The 23,547-nt window shown below is 45.0% G+C and overlaps 1 protein-coding gene and 1 pseudogene across 1 annotated transcript in view; one reads left to right on the top strand and one right to left on the bottom strand.

The window, feature by feature from the left end:
- LOC124612955 (syntaxin-6) overlaps positions 1–23,547 on the top strand; it is a 196,114-nt gene that overhangs the window by 111,700 nt on the left and 60,867 nt on the right. The gene's annotated exons all lie outside the window — the stretch shown is intronic.
- On the bottom strand, positions 13,913–14,030 carry LOC124614194 (annotated as a pseudogene).

The raw sequence follows: 23,547 nt of genomic DNA, 5'->3' as shown, positions 1-23,547 counted from the left end.
ACAATCCCAACACAACCGCGTTTTGTTATGTACGGACTCGATGAGTGGCCTTCTTGCTATTGACCGGTGTTTTTCGCACCGTCCCTTGGTCTCTGCCATCCATGACCATCTCGCTGATCTTCACCGTGCTGCTTGTTCCATTGACTTCCTATGGGTCCCGGGCCATGTGGGTATCCCGGGTAATGAGCTCGCTGATCGTTTGGCTGGGGGATTAGTTACTTAGCCCCCGTTTTCTGTAACCCCTCCTGCAGCGGATTTACGGCTTCACATCAAATCCCACTTTGCACAGTCATGGGCCAATTCTTGGGAGGCTACTCCACTGTCTAATAAACTTCGTGCCATTAAGGTGAATCCAGGCCCATGGCGTTCTTCCTTTCGCCTCTCCCGCAAGGACTCGACCACACTGTGTCGTCTCCGCATTGGCCATACCAGGCTGACCCATGGTTACCTTTTGCGTGATGAGCCACCCCCGCTATGTGGTTGTGGAGCCTTCCAGTCAGTGGCCCACATTTTGGTTGAATGCCCCCTTCTTTTGGCTCTGCGTGCTAAGTACAGACTCCCCCACACTTTACCTTTGATGTTGGCTGACGATTCCCGGATGGTCTCTCTGGTTCTAGGTTTCCTCTGGGAGAGTGGTTTTTATTCTCAGTTTTAAAGTTTTTAATCTCCCTCTGGTGTTGGGGCAGGGCGGTGAGTGTTTGGGTGTCTCCCACTGTAGGCAGTGTTCAGAGATTCCCGATTCACCTCCCTGACCGGAATCCTCTTTTCTTTCCCTTTTACTCTGTTTTTACCCCTTCTTTTTAAGGCTTGGTTAGTTTTTCTATTCCCATATGTACTTTCTGCATTATAGCAGTTGTACCTTTAAGTCACAGGTGGTCTTGCCTATGCTGCTTCAGCATAGTGTTGGGTTCGTTCTCTTGCCAACTTCCCTCATTTGTTTTTACTATTGACAACGTGACTGCCCTTTTACGTTTCCCCTTTTTCCGTTTTATTGTTCTGACTTTTCTGAGATGTCCCGTTAGCAGAATGGAGTCTATTTGAAACAAGGGACTGATGACCTTGCTGTTTGGCCCCTTTAACCTCAAACAACCAACCAACCAACCAACCGAAAAATGGCAACAGTGCATGGCCGCCTGGATGGTCACCCACCAAGTGCCGACCACGCCCGACAGCGCTTAACTTAGATGATCTCACGGGAACCGGTGTAGCCACTGCGGCAAGGCCGTTGCCTAAGAGACTTTAGCCATCTATAATATATTCTCTTTCACTGTTTACAGTAGTCTGCCAACGCTGGGGTAACGTTTCGTTTCCGCGACTGTAGAAATCACGTGGTTTTGAGGCAAAGAACTCGTTGAGCCATGTACGGAGCGCCTTTTCATCCGGAAAGAAAGTTCCTTGAAGGTTGTTCGATGGAGAGAAGGTGAAAACCTGAGGACGCGAGATCAGATGAATAAGATGGGTGCGGAATGACTTCCCAACCCAACTCCTGTAAAGTGCTTTTTGTCAGTCCAGCAGAATGTGGGCAGGCGTTATTGTGGAGTAGCATCACTTCACACAGTCTTCCTGGTCGTTGTTCTTGGATTGCTTCTGCAAGACGTCTCAGTTGATGACAATGTCAGCTGTGATGGTTACAGCTCAGGGAAGCAATTCGTAGTACAACACACCGTCGCTGTTCCAACAGATGCGTAACATTATATTTTTTGGATGCGTGCAGGTCTTTGTACGGCGAATTGCTGCTTTGTTTGGACTCAACCATTCCTTTCTATTCCTTAAGTTAGCATAAAGACACCATTTCCCGTCAGCGTTAACGGTACAGGATAAGACTGGTGTCCGCACCCGGTAGCTGAGTGGTTAGCGCGACAGTGTCAATCCTAAGGGCCTGGGTTCGATTCCCGGCTGGGTGGAGGTTTTCTCCGCTCAGGGACTGGGTGTTGTGTTGTCCTAATAATCATCCTTTCATCCCCATCGACGCGCAAGTCGCCGAAGTGGCGTGCAATCGAAAGACTTGCACCCGGCGTACGGTCTACCCGACGGGAGGCCCTAGTCACACGACATTTATTTATTTATAAGACTGGTCGGTGTTGTTCACGAGCCAATTGATGACGAGCAAGCAGAGATGCACACGTGGCCGACCGCTGATTTTTGTGATTTTGGCTTAGAGCATGCGGTACACATATACGCGGTTTTTGAACCTTCCACATTGAACGTAAATGATCGCAGCTCATCACATTTGGCAGTTCTCGAGTACACTGACGTGGATCATTGTCGATTAATGCGTGTAAACGATATTCATCAAAACCCAAAGGTCTTCCTAAACGTGGAGACACACGATCCTCCTTAACAAGAGAAAACTATTTTCCTGCCGTGTTCTGTCCCCATGCACGGCGCAAATGTTTCTGGCTGCCTCCGCTGCTGTTACCCCTTTACCGAATTCAGGCAGAAGAACAAGTCGGAGACGTTAAGATTTCTGCACTTACCGCTCCAATTTTCTAGCGTCCACTGCCCCACTCACTATCTCCAAATGACAACACGTATACTCAAACAGCAACAGTGCACTACAAATAAAAAAGACCATGGCCAAATAAAGCCATAGCAACCGGAATACCAACATGCAAAACAAAAACGCTAAAAACTTATGCTCGAACGTAATACACTACTGGGCATTAAAATTGCTACACCAAGAAGAAATGCAGATGATAAACGGGTATTCATTGGACAAATATATTATACTAGAACTGACATGTGGTTACATTTTCACGCAATTTGGGTGCATAGATCCTGAGAAATCAGTACCCAGAACAACCACCTCTGGCCGTAATAACGGCCTTGATACGCCTGGCCATTGAGTCAAACAGAGCTGCCCATGCAGCTTCAACACGATAGCTCAGTTCATCAATAGTAGTGACCGGCGTATTGTGGCGAGCCAGTTGCTCGGCCACCATTGACCAGACGTTTTCAATTGGTGAGAGATCTGGAGAATGTGCTGGCCAGGGCAGCAGTCGAACATTTTCTGTATCCAGAAAGGCCCGTACAGGACCTCCACATGCGGTCGTGCATTATCCTGCTGAAATGTAGGGTTTCGCAGGGATCAAATGAAGGGTAGAGCCACGGGTAGTAACACACCTGAAATGTAACGTCCACTGTTCAAAGCGCCGTCAATGCGAACAAGAGGTAAGCCGGCCGCGGTGGTCGAGCGGTTCTAGGCGCTTCAGTCCAGAACCGCGCGACTGCTAGGGTCGGAGGTTCGAATCCTGCCTCGGGCATGGATGTGCGTGATGTCCTTAGGTTAGTTAGGTTTAAGTAGTTTTAAGTTCTAGGGGACTGATGACCACAGCTGTTAAGCCCCATAGTGCTCACAGCCATTTTCGAACAAGAGGTGACAGAGACGTGTAACCAATGGCACCCCATACGATCACGCCGAGTGATACGCCAGCATGGTGATGACGAATACACGCTTGCAATGTGCGTTCACCGCGATGTCGCCAAACACGGATGCGACCATCATGATGCTGTAAACAGAACCTGGATTCATCCGAAAAAATGACGTTTTGCCATTCGTGCACCGAGGTTCGTCCTTGAGTACACCATCTCAGGCGCTCCTGTCTGTGATGCAGCGTCAAGGGTAACCGCAGCCATGGTCTCCGAGCTGATAGTCCATGCTGCTGTAAACGTCGTCGAACTGTTCGTGCAGATGGTTGTTGTCTTGCAAACGTCCCCATCTGTTGACTCAGGGATCGAGACGTGGCTGCACGATCCATTACAGCCCTGCGGATAAGATGCCTGTCACCTCGACTGCTAGTGATACGAGACCGTTGGGATCCAGCATGGCGTTCCGTATTACCCTCCTGAACCCACCGATTCGATATTCTGCTAACAGTCATTGGATCTCGACCAACGCGAGCAGCAATGTCGCGATACGATAAAACGCAATCGCGATAGGCTACAATCGGACCTTTTTGAAAGTCGGAAACGTGATGGTACGCATTTCTCCTCCTTACACGAGGCATCACAACAACGTTTCACCAGGCAACGCCGGTCAACTGCTGTTTGCGTATGAGAAATCGGTTGGAAACTTTCCTCATGTCAGCACGTCGTAGGTGGTGCCACCGGCGCCAACCTTGTGTGAATGCTCTGAAAAGCTAATAATTTGCATATCACAGCATCTTCTTCCTGTCGGTTAAATTTCGCGACTGTAGCACGTCATCTTCGTGGTGTAGCAATTTTAATGGCCAGTAGTGTACTTTGCTCTATCCTGTGTCTGGAAAACACGATACGCGAGCGGCGCTTCCACGGCAGACCGATGTCCGTCGGGAGGAGTTAGTTCCGCTCGGAAATACGCTACAGTTGGCCGACAGGGGCTTAATTGCAACGGCGGTGGAGGGCCTGAATGATGGTGACGTGACGCCGCGTGCATTAGTCAGCTTCGTAGACGACGAGTGCTGAGCGGCGTGGGAGCGGGCCGTGCCCTATGCGGCGCTGTGCTCTGCGGCACAATATCGCCAGCATACCACTGCACTCGGCTGCGGGTGGCGTGAGGCGCATTCCAGCGCTCTCGCCTCTGCAGGCGCAGATCCCGCTGCCTGGCCGTTTCAGCGTTCCGGAGCGGCGTCTCGGCCGCTTTGAATATGTGTATAACTATACCAATTCCCGCTGCCACTGACACACACACACACACACACACACACACACACACACACACACACACACACACAACCGGGAGGGGGAGGAGGGAGTTGTTGTCAAGGGATGTTTCCGTGTCAGTTTTCCTCCTTACTTCTTTAACCTGCTTCCCTGTCGGCAGTAAAGGGCTAAGTGAACCTCAACCGTGCTCCAATCCAAGCAATAATCCGATCAGTCACCGAAAGACAAACCCGGGGACCACCACGTTTGAAGACATCATAGCGTGGAAAAAGCACGTTGGGGGAGTCCCAGAGCAATATCTAGCATGTCAGATATTCTGAACGCGAGTCTGAATGTAGACCAGTGAGATAGAAGAACGCCACCTACGTCACATTAACGGCATCCTTCTTGAATACATAGGCGCGAGACGCCATATTGGTTTCCATTTGGAGCCGATATGTATAATTGCCATTTCTAAGCACCAGCAAATTGAAGATCTTTCGAAAACTCGTCGTTAATTGTTTGATATGTTGTAATAACATTACCGGAAACATCATACTGGTGGTTAATGAGTTACTGTAACTTGCTTATCATGAAAGTATGCCGTTTCTGTGCAACGGCACGTTTGGGATCCATCAAAAACGCATTGTTGTTGGTAGAGTTTGTTATAATTAAATGCCAGTCAATAACCTGTCTGCGATTAAAGTTTTTCAGCAGATTGTAATACGAGTAGTATGGTCATAAATCATTCATGGTCGGTGTAGCGTAATGAAAAAAAAGTGTTCAGATGGCTCTGAGCACTATGGGACTTAACATTGAAATCATCAGTCCCCTAGAACTTAGAACTACTTAAACCTAACTAACCTAAGGACATCACACACATCCATGTCCGAGGCAGGATTCGAACCTGCGACCGTAGCGGTCGCGCGGTTCCAGACTGAAGTGCCTAGAACCGCTCGGCCACAAGGGCCCGCCGTAATGAACAGAGTCCCAGAATTGTAAGGTGATGCGCAGCAGGTCCGCAACTCATTATATCCAAATATTTTTTACTATCTATCGCGTTTACTATTACCTTGTGATACTTTCTTATTAGTTTGATAAAAGTATATTCTAGAACACTAGATGTTATGTAAATATAATGGTGCTCTTCTTACGAGTTTGTTCGATTGTCGTAATCTACATGATAGCTTCCAGTACTTGCAGTAAGATAGTTGAAAATATCTTCTCTCAAGTTGTGTATTACACTTGTTGTAAATATTGTCCTGCGGAATAGGAACAGTGATCAAGTAAGCAAGACCTTAGGGTTTTACTAAAAAGTGGGAACGATGACATAATTTTTATCTTATGTGGAGATCTGTTTTAAATTTGTGTCGCACTATATGTTATGGAACTTTTATAAGCCGATGTCCTTATTGGTTGTACGCGGCACTTTCCTTTTTGCCTTAAAACATTTGCATTGATATTGAAACTTTTATTCATGTATATTGCAGACAGAACAACGTGACTAGCATACGCAGAAAGGAGGAAATGAGCCTTTTAATAGAGCTGACGCAGGAATTTTACGCTCCTTCCATTTCGTAAACACTGTAATTTGCGAGCCACATACAGCCAACAACTGCCGCTGGACCGCGCTGCTATCGCGTTTACCTTGTTGAGGCACGTGTAGATGCACAAGTCACATGGTCTCTGAGCGTTCGGCAGCACTTTAAACTCGGCACGCTCAACGCTAAGGTTCGAAAGCACGGCCTGCGTGCCGACGGCTTTAGAGACGGAACGCAAGCTCGAATCGGCGAAGGAAATCGTGTGTTCCCTTTCAAGGGAATCATCGTGGCGTTTGCAGTAAGCGATTCGTGGAGTATATAAATCTGGATGTTTGGGTGGGGATTTGAACAGTCATCCTCTCGCATTCGAGTCCAGTGTTACCACAATGCCACCATACTTATCGATCACATAAATTAATTTATTTGTGTATAATCAAATACAGTTGTATGTAGTGTTCACTAGCACGTCTCTGGCACCTGTGTTCGTATATCTACATTGTGATTGTACAGTGCGGGAGAATTGATTGCCATCCCCTTATTTCCACTGAAATGCTAAATTAGAACCCAAGACAAATTACATGATGCCTAGCGCTTTCCGATCACTGCTGAGTTTCCTGGACAAAGACACGCGTCCACTCGCTGCGGAGTCTCAAAGTACAATATCCGGCCTGAGCAAAGGGACTGGATGCTCCAGGTAATCTCTCTGCCGATAGACAGCAAATTGTACTGCATAGGTTGACCTGCCTACCCGCAACATGCAGCACTACTTTCCACTTACTTAAACTTAGTTACTCCAGTGCTAATTAGCATATATACTGAGGTGACAAAAGTCATTGGATACCCCTAATATCGCGTCGGACCTCCTTTTGTCCAGCGTAGTGCAGCGACTCGACGTGGCGTGGACTCAACAAATCGTTGGAAGTACCTTGCAGAAAAATATTGAGCCATACTGCATTTATAGCCGCCCGTAATTGTAAAAGTGTTGCCGATGCAGAATTTTGTACACGGGCTGACGTCTCGATTACGTCCCAGAAATGTTCGACGGGATTAGTTTTGGCCGATATGCGTGGCCACATCATTCGCTCGAATTGTCCAGAATGTTCTTCTAACCAATCGCAAACAATTGTGGCCCAGTGACATGGCGTGTTTTCATCCACAAAATTGAAGTCCGTGAATGGCTGCTAAAGGTCTCCAAGTACCCGAACAAAAGTATTCCTAATGAATGATGGCTCCAGTTGGACCAAAGGACCCAGTCCAGTCCATGAAAAGAAAGCCCCCACCAGCTCGCACAGTGCCTTATTGACATCCTGGGTCCATGGCGTCATGGGGTCTGCGCCACGCTCGAACCCTACAATCCGCTCTTACCAACTGAAATCGAGACATCTGACCAGATCACGTTTTTACAATCGTCTAGGTTCTAGCTGATGTGGTCACGAGCCCAGGAGAGGCGCTGCAGGCGATGTCGTGCTGTTAGCAAAGGCACTCGCGTCGGTCGTGTACTGCCGTAGCCCATTAGCGCCAAATTTTGCCTCACTGTCCTAAAAGTTAAGTCTGCCGTACGTCCTACTTTGATTTCTGCTGTTATTTCACGCTGTGGTGCTTGTTTGTTAGCACTGACAACTCTACCCAAACGCCGCTGCTCTCGTTCAGTGGCCGGCGGCCTTTGCTTAATGCTTTGTCCGTGGTTGAAGGTAATACCTGAAATTTGGTATTCTCGTCACGCTGTTGACACTGTGGATCTCGGAATATTGAATTCGCTAACGAGTTCCGGAACGGAATGTCCCATGCCTCTACCTCCAACTACCATTCCGCCTTCGAAGTCTCTAATTTAAGCGGAGCAGCCATAATCACTTCGAAAACTTTTTCACGTGAATCATCTGAGTACAAATGACATCTCCACCAATGCACTGCTCTTTCATGCCATATGTACGCGATACTGTCGCCATTTGTATACACGGTGTTCGGAAATTCGCGTTACAAACTTCTAGGATTTGTATAGGGGACTGAGTAGATAATGTCCGGAGGCGTGCCGTTTCCGTGCTACGACGATTTGAAAATGTGTTGGCAGTGCGACCACTTTCGCAAGTAATTGATTAGGCGTGACCCAGTAAATAACTTGTTTTACAGTTCCGCTCACTAATAACTAAAGAAATTGCTCGTGTGCTGATTTCTCTTCAACGGCATTATCGAATTCGGGTGTGTGGCGTTTCTTTGGAGCACCATAGTTGAGCTTGCTGAAGGTGAAGGTGTCATTTCCAGAAGCCGTTGCGTAATTGTGGCGAAAAGGGTATGCGATGGAGTCATATGTTGTGGAGAACGGTGAAGATAAAGGCGACGAGCAGCTCTTCCATTACCGTGAGCTTCGCCATTGAGAAGGATCATGTCGGTGTATTGTGCAAATGTGTACGCAACCATTTTACTCTAATTTTCATAGACACGTGAATGAGATTCGAACTAGGTCAGTGAGGTAGGACAAAGGTCAAATGACATCAGTCGATCCGAATTAACCACCCAAACGTGATTACTCTGTTGCATACCTATGTTTTCAAACGGCTGTCAACATGGGTTCCTATTCGAAATATTTTATACTGACTCCCCTCTACATGTCCTAGAAATTTGTGACGGGAATTTCCTAGTCCCTTATATGTGCGTATCGCTATCCCATGACTTGTCGGCTTAGTGTAGAGACCACTGATTCCTGTAAAGAGCTACCTGTCAGTGAAAAAGTAACTACAGTCGCAATTAACTTTAGTATTTGTAAGGCAGTAGTACACAACTTTAAAACTATGTTATAGGCGTATCACCATAAGCTACTAGAGTATGTATAGCTTTTACAGAACGACTGGTTTCGGCAGCATGCCCTTTCTCAGGACCAAACGCAATACATTGTACCCAGTGGATGCCTGGAGATGCCCGAGACACTTCATACTCAAACAACGGTATGCCGAGCGGTCTAAGGCGCTGCAGTCATGGGCTGTGCGGCTGGTCCCGGCGGAGGTTGGAGTTCTCCCTCGGGCATGGGTGTGTGTGTTTGTCCTTCGGATGATTTAGGTTAGGTAGTGTGTAAGCTTAGGGACTGATGACCTTAGCAGTTAAGTCCCATAAGATTTCACACACATTTGAACATCGATGTGTGCATGCTTTCTGTGGACTGCACACTTTGTTTAATGGTTATTACGTGATCTTGTTAGACAGTATGTGTCGTTTCATTATTGAAATCGACTACGTGATAATATCTTCTCACTCAGCGTCATCACTGGGGCAGAGGGGGGGGGGGGGGGGGGGGGGAGGGGCGCGCTTTGCCTTGCCTTAAGCCTCTTTTCAATTACAAGCCATTAGGTTTATGCCTTCTTCCATATTGGGGTGTTTTTCTCCACGCCTGTATTTTGACTTCATAGTCGGTGTAAATAAGGAATATAATACCTATGTGCACAGGTACATATAAAAGCAAGGAACTTCGCTGCATTTTCTTTCCCTAGTCTCACATTTTAGACACCTCCATTGGATGTAATGTGCTGCGTGTTGCATTGAGATTGACTGTACAACAGAAACTAGTTTCTCAGTAAAGATTATATTCTGTAGCAGCTTGCGGTGGTTCAATATCAAACTGTTTCGAGTTCTGCATTATTTTAAACATCGCTTTTCTTTCTGTAAAAAAACAAATTGCGCTACAAGCAGTATACGTTTTGAATTAAATACTTTTTACATTATCTGTTACGGTATATCTGCTGTCTTTCTAACAGCGGACAGGGCTGAAAAGATATTCCAAACGAATGAGAGAGTGGTTATTTCCTAATACTCCTAATGAGAACTGTGGAAATAAAATATTCGTACATGAGCAGTTGTTGTGGTTTTCAGTCCGAAGACTGGTTTGATGCAAGTCTCCACACTAGTCTAGTCTGCGCATGTCTCTTCGTCTCTACGTAACTACTGCATCCCACGTCCACTTGAATCCGCTTGCTGCATTCGAGACTTATTGTCCCTCTGTAATTTTTGCCGCGCCCCCCTCCTCCATACTTCCATCCGTTACCAAATTGAGGATTCCGTGACGCCTCAGGGCGTGTCATATCAATCTGTCTCTGCCTCTACATACATGCTCCGCAAGGATGCCGATCGTGTGTGGTGGAGGGTACCCTGTACCACCACTAATCATTTTCTTTTCCGTTCCACTCGCAAATAGAGAGAGGGAAAAAGGACTGCCTACATGCCTCTGTACGAACCCTAATCTCTCTGATCTTATCGCCATGGTCCTTGCGCAAAATGTACGTTGGCGGCAGAAGAATTGATCTGCAGTCAGCCTCAAATGCCGATTCTCAAATTTTCTCTATAGTGTTCCTCGAAAACAACGTCGCCTTCCCTCCAGGGAATCCCATTGGAGTTTCCGAAGCACCTCTGCAATACTTGCGTGTTGTTAGAACCTACCAGTATCAAATATAGCGGCCCGCCTCTAAATTGCTTCGATGTCTTCCTTTAATCCGACCTGGTGCGGATCCCAAACACTCGAAATGTACTCAACAATGGGTCGTACTCGTGTCCTATATGCTGTCTCCTTTACGGATGAACGACACTTTCCCAAAGTTGTCACAATAAACTGAGGTCGACCATTCGCCTTCTCTGCCACAGTTCTCACATGCTCACTCCATTTCGTTACGCCTAGATATGTAATCGACGTGACTGCGTCAAGCGGCACACTGCCAAAGCTGTACTCGAACGTTATGCGTTTGTTTTCCTACCCATCTGCATTAACTTAAATTTTTCTACATTTAGAGCTAGCTGCCATTCGTCACACAAGTGGGTATTATTGAAGTCTGAGGTGGTTTTGCCCGTCTGACGGATATTGCACAGCATGTGCAATACTTTTTTCATGACTGGCTCTCGCAAGGACTTCAATAATTCTGATGGTCATCTTGTCTACTCCATGTTTCCGCTTGGATCTTTGAATTTCCTATCAGATTCTTCTCGCAGCATCGTATCTGACACCTCATCCTCATTTACTTCCTCTCCCTTTTCCATAATGTGAACTGTACCGAGTAGAAAGGAAAACAATCTTCAAAACCATTTTTATGCGAGATATCTCGGGATAACACTAAATGCTTATTTTAATTAGCTTTCCTCATAGCTTTCGCTGCAGTTTCCCCAACTGCAGAGCTATCCTTCTCTTTATCCTTATTCTTGTATTCTGAGCTTTTTTGTCCATATTAAAGCTAATACACACTAAGCACATTTGATAACACCATCAGTTTTTAAGAATCGTTTGAATTGTCTGTGGAAAGGAAACCAGTACACAGTAATTTCTCTTTGCCCACACAACATGTGTAAACAATGTTAAACGACGCCCGACGTCTCAGGCTAAACTGTCCTGGTACCATTTGTTGCCTCGAAATGTGTAGAATAAAGCTCACAGTTTTTGCCTGGAGCCACATCCGGCCGCTCGGCGACGTGTTGTATTACTGGGCGTCTGTTTGCGGTTTGTGCGCACAGACGCACAACACAGTTCTTGCTGCTGTCGTGGTTGCCTCTAGTGGTGATCCCTCCCACTAGGCCGCATGTAAGCAGTATGTTTTCAGCAAAGCCGACTACGAACACACATGTTGATAGGAAGAACTGCAGTACAGAACATCTTCCTCGAGAGAAACTCCGACGCAACAGTGCACTGCAGTATTTGTGTTTCCATTATCGTTTTAATTAGTTATGAGCCGGCCGAAGTGGCCGTGCGGTTAAAGGCGCTGCAGTCTGGAACCGCGAGACCGCTACGGTCGCAGGTTCGAATCCTGCCTCGGGCATGGATGTTTGTGATGTCCTTAGGTTAGTTAGGTTTAACTAGTTCTAAGTTCTAGGGGACTAATGACCTCAGCAGTTGAGTCCCATAGTGCTCAGAGCCATTTGAACCATTTTGAATTAGTTATGATTTACAGTGACAAATGTGTAGGTCACTGCTGAAAGGATGAAAACCGACATTTGTCAGTTATTGTACGGAGTTTCTGTTGAGATGTTTCGCCTATATAACATATTCATATAAAGCAGTTTATATTCATTCGTATCCTGTATAGGGCTCCTTTTCACGAGCCGCATAAATTTGAGCAAAAAAACAGATTTTTTCCGCATAAGTAATCGCTGCTATACTGCTGACATTTCTTATAAAACAGGTGAATTGTTATATCGTTCATAATATCCAACTTCTAAACAAAATAGACAGGTTTTGTAACACTAGTGAACAGTGCACTAGAACACACTTCGGCGCATACCTCTAACAAATGAAATGATCGTATGGCATTGTTGGCCGGGATGTCCCAGTCGGCTTCGGCCGCCAAGTGCAGTCTTATTTCGGTCGGCGCCACATTGGGCGACTGGCGGCCGATAATGATGATGAAATTATGATGATGACAACACAACACCCAGTCCAACTCTCGAGCCCGGGCCCAGTACATGGGAGGCAAGCACGTTACCACCCAGCTAAGCAGGCGGACGACCTCTAACAAAGAGTGGTACCGATAGGTTGGGATCGCACTTTTGAACCCATCTATACGGTGATTTAGGTTAAGGTTCCAGGTATCACACCCTGCACACATTCGCCCTGGTGGGCCCTCATTTGCAAGTAATCGACGAAAGAAATCGGAATTTTGCATGGTATTCCAGAGTCTCAAAAAAGATCATTCTCCACAGAGTGGTATTGTGGTGTATCGGTTAAGGTACGTACCTGCAATGCAGAAGGTCTAGGGGTCGAATCTCGTCACGTCTTTCCAAATTTATTTTCAAATTTTTATCAATCTGACTTTGATCATTATTCTTATGTAGTTAATTAGTTTAAATGAATTTTAACATTTGTAATCCTTTAAAGCATCATTTTAATCAGTATACTACTTGGTTCATTTACTCTTATTTTGTCTTGAAAGAAGGGTCATTGGAACCCTTCTGTATATGATTTTAAGTACTTTGACTTATTCATCATAATACTTAAACGTTTGAAAACGCTTATGTGTCGGTTTAAAAAAACAAGACTAAATAATCTCTATTTGTTCTGCAGTGGTGTTACGAACATATTTTTCGTTACAAGATCTTTTTTTTTTTTTTTTTTTTTTTTTTTTTTTTTTTTTTTTTTTTTTTTTTTAGAGCAATCGTCATACAAACATTTAAAACATAATTTCTTGTTGCTCTATTTACAAAATAAGCAATATGAAGATTTAAACGAAAGAAAGAAGTATGTTTCGTTCTCAATCCGGCGTATGTGTCAAGAATAAGTTTTCATTCGCCAGCGAAAAATAGCGGGCATTTGTCATTTCCTAGATCGGATCGGTTTTACGAGCAAGAGTCGTTGGGTTGTTTTCCGGATTTTAGGATCATCTTGCTTTTCACAGTCTTCCATTGAGTCGATGTATACTTCACTCACAGTGCCTCTGTCGACCTCGTCACCTTATTTATTGCTACACTTTTTTTTTCTTCTCTAATATTTGATATGAATTATATTTGGTTTTCGTCAAAGACGCTGGTCAGTGCAAACTAGTTGTCCTTCCAGTTAGTGACTAGTTCTCTAAGTGCTTCGTTGAAGTGACTAATCTCCTTCCGAACAGGCCCAACGGCACCGACCGGCCGCCGTGTCATCCTCAACCACAGGCGTCACTGGATGCGGATATGGAGGGGCATGTGGTCAGCACACCTCTCTCCCGGCCGCATGTCAGTTACGAGACCCTAGCCCCTACTTCTCAATCAAGTAGCTCCTCAGTTTGCCTCACAAGGGCTGAGTGCACCACGCTTGCCAACAGCGCTCGGCAGATCGGACGGTCACCCATCCAAGTGCTAGCCCAGCCCGACAGCGCTTAACTTCGGTGATCTGACGGGAACCGGTGTTACCACTGCGACAAGGCCGTTGGCTTTGTTGGCTGGAATTTCGAGGATAGAAGCCGCTACCCTTTCTGAAGGTCTGCTCTTCAGCGCAGCTTTCGCAAATTCTTCCGTTGTATTTTTGAATATTTGCCAGAACGGAGAGGAGTTCGTGTGGTTACACTGGCGAGTTGTTGCTTTGCTGAGAGCATTGTCAGCTCCTCTCGATGTTTAGGTGTGGTTCCTGCAATTGCTTGAGAGCTCAACATACGTTTCGATTTCGTTTTCAATGTCTCATGAGGAAACGAGGATTTGTGATTATTTTAGGAGTACCGTAGACTTGCGTGTTTTCGAGCAGCTCTTTACCGCTAATACATTTTGGCTCTGATGGTTCTGTGAGGGGATATCATTATGATTATAGACATAGTTTCTTATAACGTAGGAATTTTGTTTGTTGACTTCTGTTTCTTTTGTGGACTGACTAGAGTGTTAAATCGTTTCAGTATATACTTCGGTTGTGCCTACCATAGGGGCTAACAATGTAGATGCTGTGTTGTTGAGAGTTATATTGTTCGATTTGTAGATCGGTGTCGCCAATTTTCTATTGGACACGAAAACAAAAAATGGTTGAAGTGGCTCTGAGCACTATGGGACTTAACATCTGAGGTCATCAGTCCCCTAGAATTTAGAACTACTTAAACGTAACTAACCTAAGGACATCACACACATCCATGCCCGAGGCAGGATTCGAACCTGCGACCGGAGCGGTCGTGCGGTTCCAGACTGTAGCGCGTAGAACCGCTCGGCTACCCTGGCCGGCGACACGAAAACAAAAAATAAACTGTGTTCGTAGTGTAATATCGAAAAAATTCCATTTCCATGTATTCGTGAAAACACCTTTGAAATTGTGAAACAGTTTTCGTACGCTGAGCGCAGCTGCTTCGCTTGTATACAATGCCATTTTGTAAACACCTGTATGGGAACGCCTCTTCATGGTGTTATATACAGCTATTGTTTTCCCCTACAGCCGTTTGCGCTTCACAGTTGAAGTCTGTCAAAAGCACTGCCAGATGGCAAGGATTTCCGTAAGTTGACTTGATTGTAGGAGAGTCTTAGTAGTAAAGAATACATGTATTAAAACTTAATGTATGATGCGACGTTTTAACGCAGCTCAGTGTTTTATGACGTCATATACCTCCTGAACTATGATTTGTAAAATGTTCTAAGCCCTCTACCCCCTCCAGCGATTGCTGACTTATGTCAAGGGATATCTGTATCAAGTTAGGTTGAAATCGGTCTAGTAGTTTGAGATGTGGGACGTACATACATGCATGCATGCATGCATTCATTCATTTTATAATATTTATCGGTTTCATGAGCTTTTTGGTGTTTGTGTCGCCAAGTGTTTTGATGCAAGCATGGAACTAAACTGTTGATGTGTTTGAGGAATTAGACTTTGATGTCCTGTGGCACCATCACCACCACCACCACCACCACCAGAAACAGCAAAGTAAAATCCTGCATCGAAGCCCTAGGTGCCTATTGAGCATTAAAAAACTCGAATCCTTGATTCTGTTTGAATGTTGCAGAACATGTTCTGGTAGCAGTCCGATCCCTCTCTTGTTGCCTTCAACAACACAAAATGTATTCATCGCAGTAAGATGAACAGTTGTACTAACTCATTTGACTGTCATCTCGCAAGGGAAAGGCAAACTGCAGAAGTGTCACGAATTTTCTCAATAAACGGTACCAAGCGTGATTTTACAAAGAAAAAAGTTGAAGTGGCTCTGAGCACTATGGGACTTAAGGTCATCAGTCCCCTAGCACCGCTAGGCCACCCGGCCGGCGTGATTTTACAGCGAAACCGTAGGCGTCCCTTAATTTCAGCAGTATCAGCGAATTTCTTTCTTGGATTGCGAAAGGTTGCTAATTACTCAGAAGAGACATTCAACGCACTTGGCCGTGGTATAACACGTACATGCTAGTAATGTTGCGTACAGATCATAACTCTGAACGAAAGCAGCGTCACCCACGCATTCACGTATTGTGTTCAGCGCAAAATATGTGACGATGTAAATTTATCATGCATTGAAACAATACAGAGAAGAATGAAGTTCATTTAAATTACACAGTCCGCCCCCACGGAATGTCACATTTCCGTTCGTTCTACCGTGTGTTTGCTGTTTGTTTTAGGGCTAGATTGCTTTTGCTCTGCTGGTAATCTAATAGTACGGAGAGCTGTTGTCGTGACAACCTACACGGAAATTCAAAACAGGAACTGTATAAATGTCATGATTTATTGTGGAGCTACGTCCAAGGGAAAAAATTGACAAAAAATTGTGAAATTTGAGTTAGTGAAATGTAAAGTAAGGAGTATAAAATCATTTTCGGTACGTGAACAACGTAGGGAGAAGAATAGCGCATAACAAAGGCAACAACTTCGTCATAGACAATGGCTTAGCAGCGGGCAAACTCCGACAAAAGACGGCATAGAAATTACATTCGTTTTAAAACCGCAATTTAAAAAAAAAATTGTGCCAAAGGTTCCTGCTTCCTTGTCTTTTACCTTGGAAAAGTCCTCTAACGTAGGTAATCCGCGTCTGCATTCACAATAAACCGCAAGCAACCATTCTGCATAGAACTCATCTCAAGGCGACAGAACTGGTAGATTGCCAAGTTGGTCTCTGAAAAACACTGTCGACTTCTCCCCGACTACAAGCGAAGGATTGCGTCAGCCATTCTGCTAAGGCATACGCTTCAAGAGGAAACAAAACAGTCGTTACATCTTCTGTTCGCGATATAATATAAACAGACGCATTTAGAACATACTGTTTAACACAGCAGCCACAGGCCGCTGAAGAATACCAGGAATGCGCTGCAGTGTCCAGCTATGAGCGTGATTGCGTGAGACACGAACTTGCCGGTGGGGGGTGACTAGCACGGGAAGCAAATTCACTAATTTGTTTGCGGTAACCCTGCTCTTTGTAAGACCAGAATACAAAATGTGTTTTCTGTCTCATTGAACCCAACTTTCAGCTGCAGAAGTGTGTCAGCACATCTCAATTTCTAAAATATTATGAATGGGTGATACTATTGACACTATTCGCTTGAAAATAGAGATTCTGTTCCTATCAGTCCTAAACTCTTCTGCACGCCGACTGTGTAATTTCGATGTATTTCACACTGTATGCCAGAAAGACGCTTAGTTGGGTTACCTCGGTTTTACATCCACGTAAATATTCTGGAAGCCATCGTTCAATGCATGACGGAAGTTACTTTGTACCAATATTAGCTATCTTCTGCCCTATTCCAGTGGTGTACTGAGCACGGAAAAATGAATGTATACGCCATGAGACGCGCCCTAGTGCCTCCTGTGCCTTAATGAACAACGCACCACTTATGAGATGGAGTCAGCAAAACTGGACAATTGGTAAGATAAGTTGCTGAATCTTTAACTTAAAAAAAAAGTGACATCACAGAGTGCCCAAAATTCAGTCCCAGTACTTGCGACGCTCTCTCGGAAACAGTAGGTGATAGTAGTAGATAGCTGTTTGTAGGGGGGTCTCAGCTACCAAAATATCATACGAGTGAACTATGAGACGCTTTGCGTGGAGCATCGAGGATAACTTTGCCCCGACTAGCGACACAGGCGCCTTGCGTTGGTATCTCAGATCTCTACTGCCGGGTTCATGTGGGTAGCGTATCCTGGCGGGAACCTGACTGGATAATGTAACGCTCTAGCCTTCGAGACAGGGAGGTGACCCACACCCGCAGTGAGTCCGCGTGCGGAGATTTAACGGCCATGACTGTGCAACACCGGCCAGCCTTAAACATTAGTATGCTTTATGTATGGTTTCCCAGGTCCGCCCATGTAGGTACACGGGGTATCGAACGGAAAGTACCGATACTTTTATCGTGGTATCGTAAGAGAGGTATCTTACTGTTAAGATATTGAATGAAAACTGTAGATACCTTGGGTATCAACTCTTGTTTTTGGTAAAAAGATTAGTGTAGATACTATCTGTCGGCTCCAATCTCTCCCGCTCTGTTTTTAAAACATGTGTAGAATGGAGAGAGAGAGAAAATTTTCGCAACTTTTAAACAGAATAAAGCAAACAGTATTTTTATTTTCATTACAGATTACAGTTTTCAAAAGTTTGAAGCTTGAAATATGAAAGTACAGGACATATTATCAGAAAACAGCTGAAAAATGGCCAAAAGCAAATTAAATAAATCTACCTAAACTTCATTATTATACGTTTTATCAAAAAACAGCCATTCTATCTGCTGATTCAGTAATTCCTGCTCTTATACACTGTTTAAGCGAAAGAGTAAGTCGAATCGTGAAAATAGGGAGATTCCAAGTGAAGGAACTGCGAACGAAACCTTGTCGAAACCATGTGCCGGAGCGGGACTCTAACGTGGGACATTTGCCTTTCACGGGCAAATGTTCTACTAACCGAGCTACCCGAGCACGACATAGCCGTGCAGGGTGATTAAAAAATAGCGAACAGATTTCAGTTGTTTATTACAGACAAACTATAAAAGATAAAAACACATTGCGGATGTGACTGGATAGAGGAAGGTTCAGAGTTTTGACACAGTCGCGCTGTTGTTTGTTTGTAGCATTTTGGCTGCTACACCACAGAGCAATCATTTTATGTATTGGAATTTGCGCGCAGTCGGTCCAATTGTTAAAACCGAGCGAGGTGGCGCAGTGGTTAGCACACTGGACTTTCATTCGGGAACACAATGGTTCAAAATCGCGCCCGGCTATCCAGATTTAGGTTTTCCGTGAGTTCCCTAAATGGAGGCAATTGCAAGGTTTCTTTGAAAGGGCACGCCCGATTTCTTTCCTGATGCCTGACACCATCCGAGCTTGTGCTCCGTCTGTAATGACCTCCAAGTCGACGGCACGTTAAACACCTTTTTCCTTCATTCCTTCTTTTCCAACTGCCCAAGTGCAAACTGCATTCCGCCGTCGATTCAGCAAGAAGCCGTCTCTGCACAAGCAGATTTATGTATGGCATAGAAAATTCTTGGAAGCTGGTTGCATATGCAAAGGGAGGAGCACTGGTCGGCCCGTACGTCTGATGAAAATGTCCAATGTATCCGCAATGCGTTCGCACGGAACCCTAGGAAGTCCACAAGACGGGCATGCCAGAATATTCGTCTTCCTCAGACGATAGTCTGTTCTCAGACGCCGCCTGCATGTGAATCCTTACGAATTGCAGGTATTGCAACAGTTGCGCCCAGGCGATCATAACAGAAGGTGCGAATTTTGCATTTGAATTTCCAGGATGTGACAGAGGATCATTTTTCCAAATGATCTTTTCGGTTGAATCGACTTTCCAACTTTCGGGTAAAGTAAACAGCTGTAATGTAAGAATTTGGGACACACAATAGTGCTGTCCTCGTCGAACATGACTCACCGAAACTGAATGTGTTTTGTGCTGTTCTTGTGCTCTTTCTTTTCACAAAGTTTGTTTATAACGGCGTTCCGCCTCACTTTCAGCTTGAGGTGCGGCGTTACCTCAACACCACCAACCCACAACGCTGGACTGGAAGCTGGAAAGGTGGACAGGATGTAGTTCATTGTTCATGGCGTCCCAGGTCACCAGGTCTTAGACCTTGTGATTTTTTTTCTGGGTGGGGGGGGGGGGGGGTACATAAAACATAGTATTTGTCCCACTCATGGCAGCACTGCTTCAGGATCTGACAGATCTAATTGTTGAACCTGTCGATTCAATAAACAGGGACCTGTTCAGTCATATGTGGAAGAAAATGGACTTCCATTTCAATGTTGCTCGAACAACGTATGGTGCTCATCTTTGAGTATATGGTATAATGTCTGTCTGAACACACAACTCTGAACCTTCCTCTGTCCAGTGACTTGCGCAATTTGTTTCTATCTTTCACTATTCTTCCTTTTTGAATCACGCTGTATTTCCGCCAGTACCTCATTTCATACCGTCCAAACTTAATAGGAGTTCTCCTTCTCATACCCTGTGGTACCAACACTCCTGCTTTGATTATAGCAAGGTGACGGGTTCGAGTATTGGTAGCTGCTACATTTTTCCACCTATAATTTCCATATTTGTAAACAAACAAAAATGTTATTTAACAAATATTGAATTAAAATTTTTGTAAAGAAAGTTATTTTTAATTGCTGTTTGTATCAAACAAGATTAAAATTTGATACAAACACGCTAAATTCTTTATTGTAAATAAAAAATATTATGTCATCAATAATACTGTTCCATATCCGTAAATAAAAATAGTATTTTATTTTGTAATCGACTCTTCTTCGCCAAATTTTAATTTCTCGTGAATATTATGTTGTGCTATATTTTTAGACAATCAGCAGTTAAAAATAAAAACGTTAGTTTTGCAAAAAAATTTTGATTCATTATTTGTTAATGGATATTTTTGTTTGTTAATAAATATTTTGCGCTCGAAAATCTTAGACGATTTTTTCGCGTCCATTAGAGAATTGCGTTGTAATGGCGTAGAAAACTGATGTCCTATCTGTGGACTTAAAATCCTCTAAACATCAAAAGAAACCTAAGAGAGCCCGTCAGCCGGCCGAGCTGTCCGAGCAGTTCTAGGCGCTTCAATCCGGAACCGCGCGACTGCTACGGTCGCATGTTCGAATCTTGCCTCGGGAATCGGTGTGTGTGATGTCCTTAGGTTTAAGTAGTTCTAAGTCCTAGGGGACTGATTACCTCAGATATTAAGTCCCATAGTGCTCAGAGCCATTTGAACCATTTGAAGAGCCTGTCTGTGATGTCTTCTTGTCAGTAATTAATACATATATCAACAGCTGTACTGTCTGCACTACATGTGTTTTGTGCGGTAACCCTTATGAGATTTTCTCTGCTCAGGGACTGGGTGTTGTGTTGTCCTAATCATCATCATTTCATCCCCATCGACGCGCAGGTCGCCGAAGTGGCGTCAAATCGAAAGACCTGCACCAGGCGAACGGTCTACCCGACGGGAGGCCCTAGCCACACTCCATTTCCATTATTACTACTACTACTACTACTACTACTACTACTGATAAGGAGTTCTTGTGGTAGTGTTCCACGCCGCCACCACCACACTGCTGGATGTGCTACAGTATGTCTCCCCAACTCATCCCACATGTGCTCAATGGGATTATGTCCGCGGCAGGGGGGGGGGGGGGCAGGGGGGGGGCGGTCATCCCTCTCCGTTCACCGAATATCTTCTCATTCCAAGACCTGCACTACCTGCGCATCTCGATGCGGTCGCGCATTGTCATCCACAAAAAGACACACGCAAGCACGCGCGCGCGCTATAATACCGGGACCACCACTGCGATCATATTAAACACTTCCTGGGTGCATTTCATACATTCATGTGGCGAGAGGGAGAACACCCTTCGTCAGATCCCAGATACGAAGCATGTTCGGTAAGTAACGCCTGTTCGGTCGCAAAATGTTTTATTTGTAACAGTTAGCTACTTCTGTACATAGTCACCGCTCCGATTTAGACATTTGCGTAGCGTGGTACCAACTTCCCAATAACCTCGTCATAGAAAGAAGCCATCTGTGTCTCCTGCCAATTCTCTACGCTGGTCTACAGCTCGTTGTCTGTGCCAGAACGTTATCTTCATTGCTAGCTGTTCGTGTGAGCAGAGATCAAACTCAGGTGTAGTCAATTACAGGCTCTGTTGTGGGTGGTCAAACGCTTCCTATCGAAAACGCTGCAGGAGCATCTTCATTGCCCCTTCAGCGTGCGGCCGAGAATTGTCATGCAGAAGGAAACGTATCGCAGTTACGTTATGTGGGCTGCATGACATCACGTGAAATCTCACCAAGCCCTCATACTTGGCGGGAGACACTATTGTTCTAAGCATCTTTACGTGCTCACTGTGCGTTCAGAACTGAAAAGAGCTACGTGACGCGATCGGTGGGCATACTGGAGACACTGCCCAACACATCTGTGCGAAGCTTCATCGGATATTCACTGTGGTTTCCACTTAGCACCCTATGAGACCTTACTTTCCGAATAACCCTCGTATTTCGCGGTATAGTCCTTCTGGGATGACTCGTGCCTAAACTTCCTGCTACACGGCTGCCCTGAGTCCACAGTATCGTCATTCTCTCCTCAAAGGCGGAAAGACTGCGATGAGTTGCACATGCATGTGCACGTGCAGTTCCATGTCCACACATGTTGCCATCATCACTTGAAGAAATCCAGTAACGTGACACCCTAAATCGTTTCAGGCAAATGCCGGGATGGTTCCTTTGAAAGGGCACGGCCGATTTCCTTCCCAATCCTTCCCTAACCCGAGCTTGCGCTCCGTCTCTAATGACCTCGTTGTCGACGGGACGTTAAACACTAACCACCACCACCACCACCACCAGTAACGTGACACACACCGTACCTCAAGTGTAGGAATGGCTTCTTTCTGCACTAAAAATACTTAAATAAGCTCGTATAAGTATGAAATTGTAATCTAGATATCCCAAGGACGTGGAAATAGAAGCGCTCGGCCAGAGCGGTCATTGTGTCACACTTTTCATTTCAGTCATTGTACTAAATAGATCATTTGTAACAGACGTTCATAAGAGTTCTGTGGAGTAATTCACGTTTATAATCTTGCTCTGGACACGTAATATTGTGTGAATCGTTTGAAGGTAACATTCTAACCATTCTTCATAGCTGTCGCTATTGGTTCAAATGGCTCTGAGCACTATGGGACTTAACATCTGAGGTCATCAGTCCCCTAGAACTCAGAACTACTTAAACCTAACTAACCTAAGGACGTCACACACATCCATGCCCGAGTCAGGATTCGAACCTGCGACCGTAGCGGTGGCGCGGTTCCAGACTGAAGCGCCTAGAACTGCTCGGCCACAACTTCCGGCGCTCTCGCTATTATCAGAGTGCACTGATTATGTGAATGATGGGAAATAATGTCAGAACAGGCAACTTCTGTCCTTACTGTCGTAATCCTCCGTCGGCTCGCGACAGCGAGTTCACGTTACACAAGAAAATGAAAGGGGGGACTAATAGGCGACTATAATTTCATGGTCGGCAGTTGGAAAACTTGCCGCCCAAGGCCGACGTGGTCTAGAGTACAGGTTTACGTGTAACGAGACACGCCGGTAGTCAGTGTTAACCTGTCACCAACTGCACCGTGTTTTTTGCAAGTCTGTTTGAACGCTCACAGGTGTCCTGCGCGTGAACCCCGAGTTCATCTTCGGGTCAGTAAAAAGGACCACCATCGTTTCACAATTGGCGTACAGCATTTAAGGGGCTCCGGAACGCCCTATACTTGCAATGTTAAAATAACGCTTATAAATTACATCTTTCCTCACGAAGTATTTGAGGTAGGAAGTTGAACTTTTTACAGATTATTTATTGGAATATGGGCAACAACTTAACACAGGGATTTTACAAAATTTTAGTTCAGTTATTAAAGATGATTTTTTTTCAATTGTAATGAAAATTCACAACATTTTTTATTTATATATTCAAAAATATACAGTTTTTTTGGAAAAAGGCTGTGTTAAATTATGCAGAAGGTACTGTGTAACAT

This window comes from Schistocerca americana, chromosome 4 (genome assembly GCF_021461395.2).
Source record: "Schistocerca americana isolate TAMUIC-IGC-003095 chromosome 4, iqSchAmer2.1, whole genome shotgun sequence".
Lineage (NCBI taxonomy): Eukaryota > Metazoa > Arthropoda > Insecta > Orthoptera > Acrididae > Schistocerca > Schistocerca americana.
This window is presented reverse-complemented; position numbering and strand designations above follow the sequence as displayed.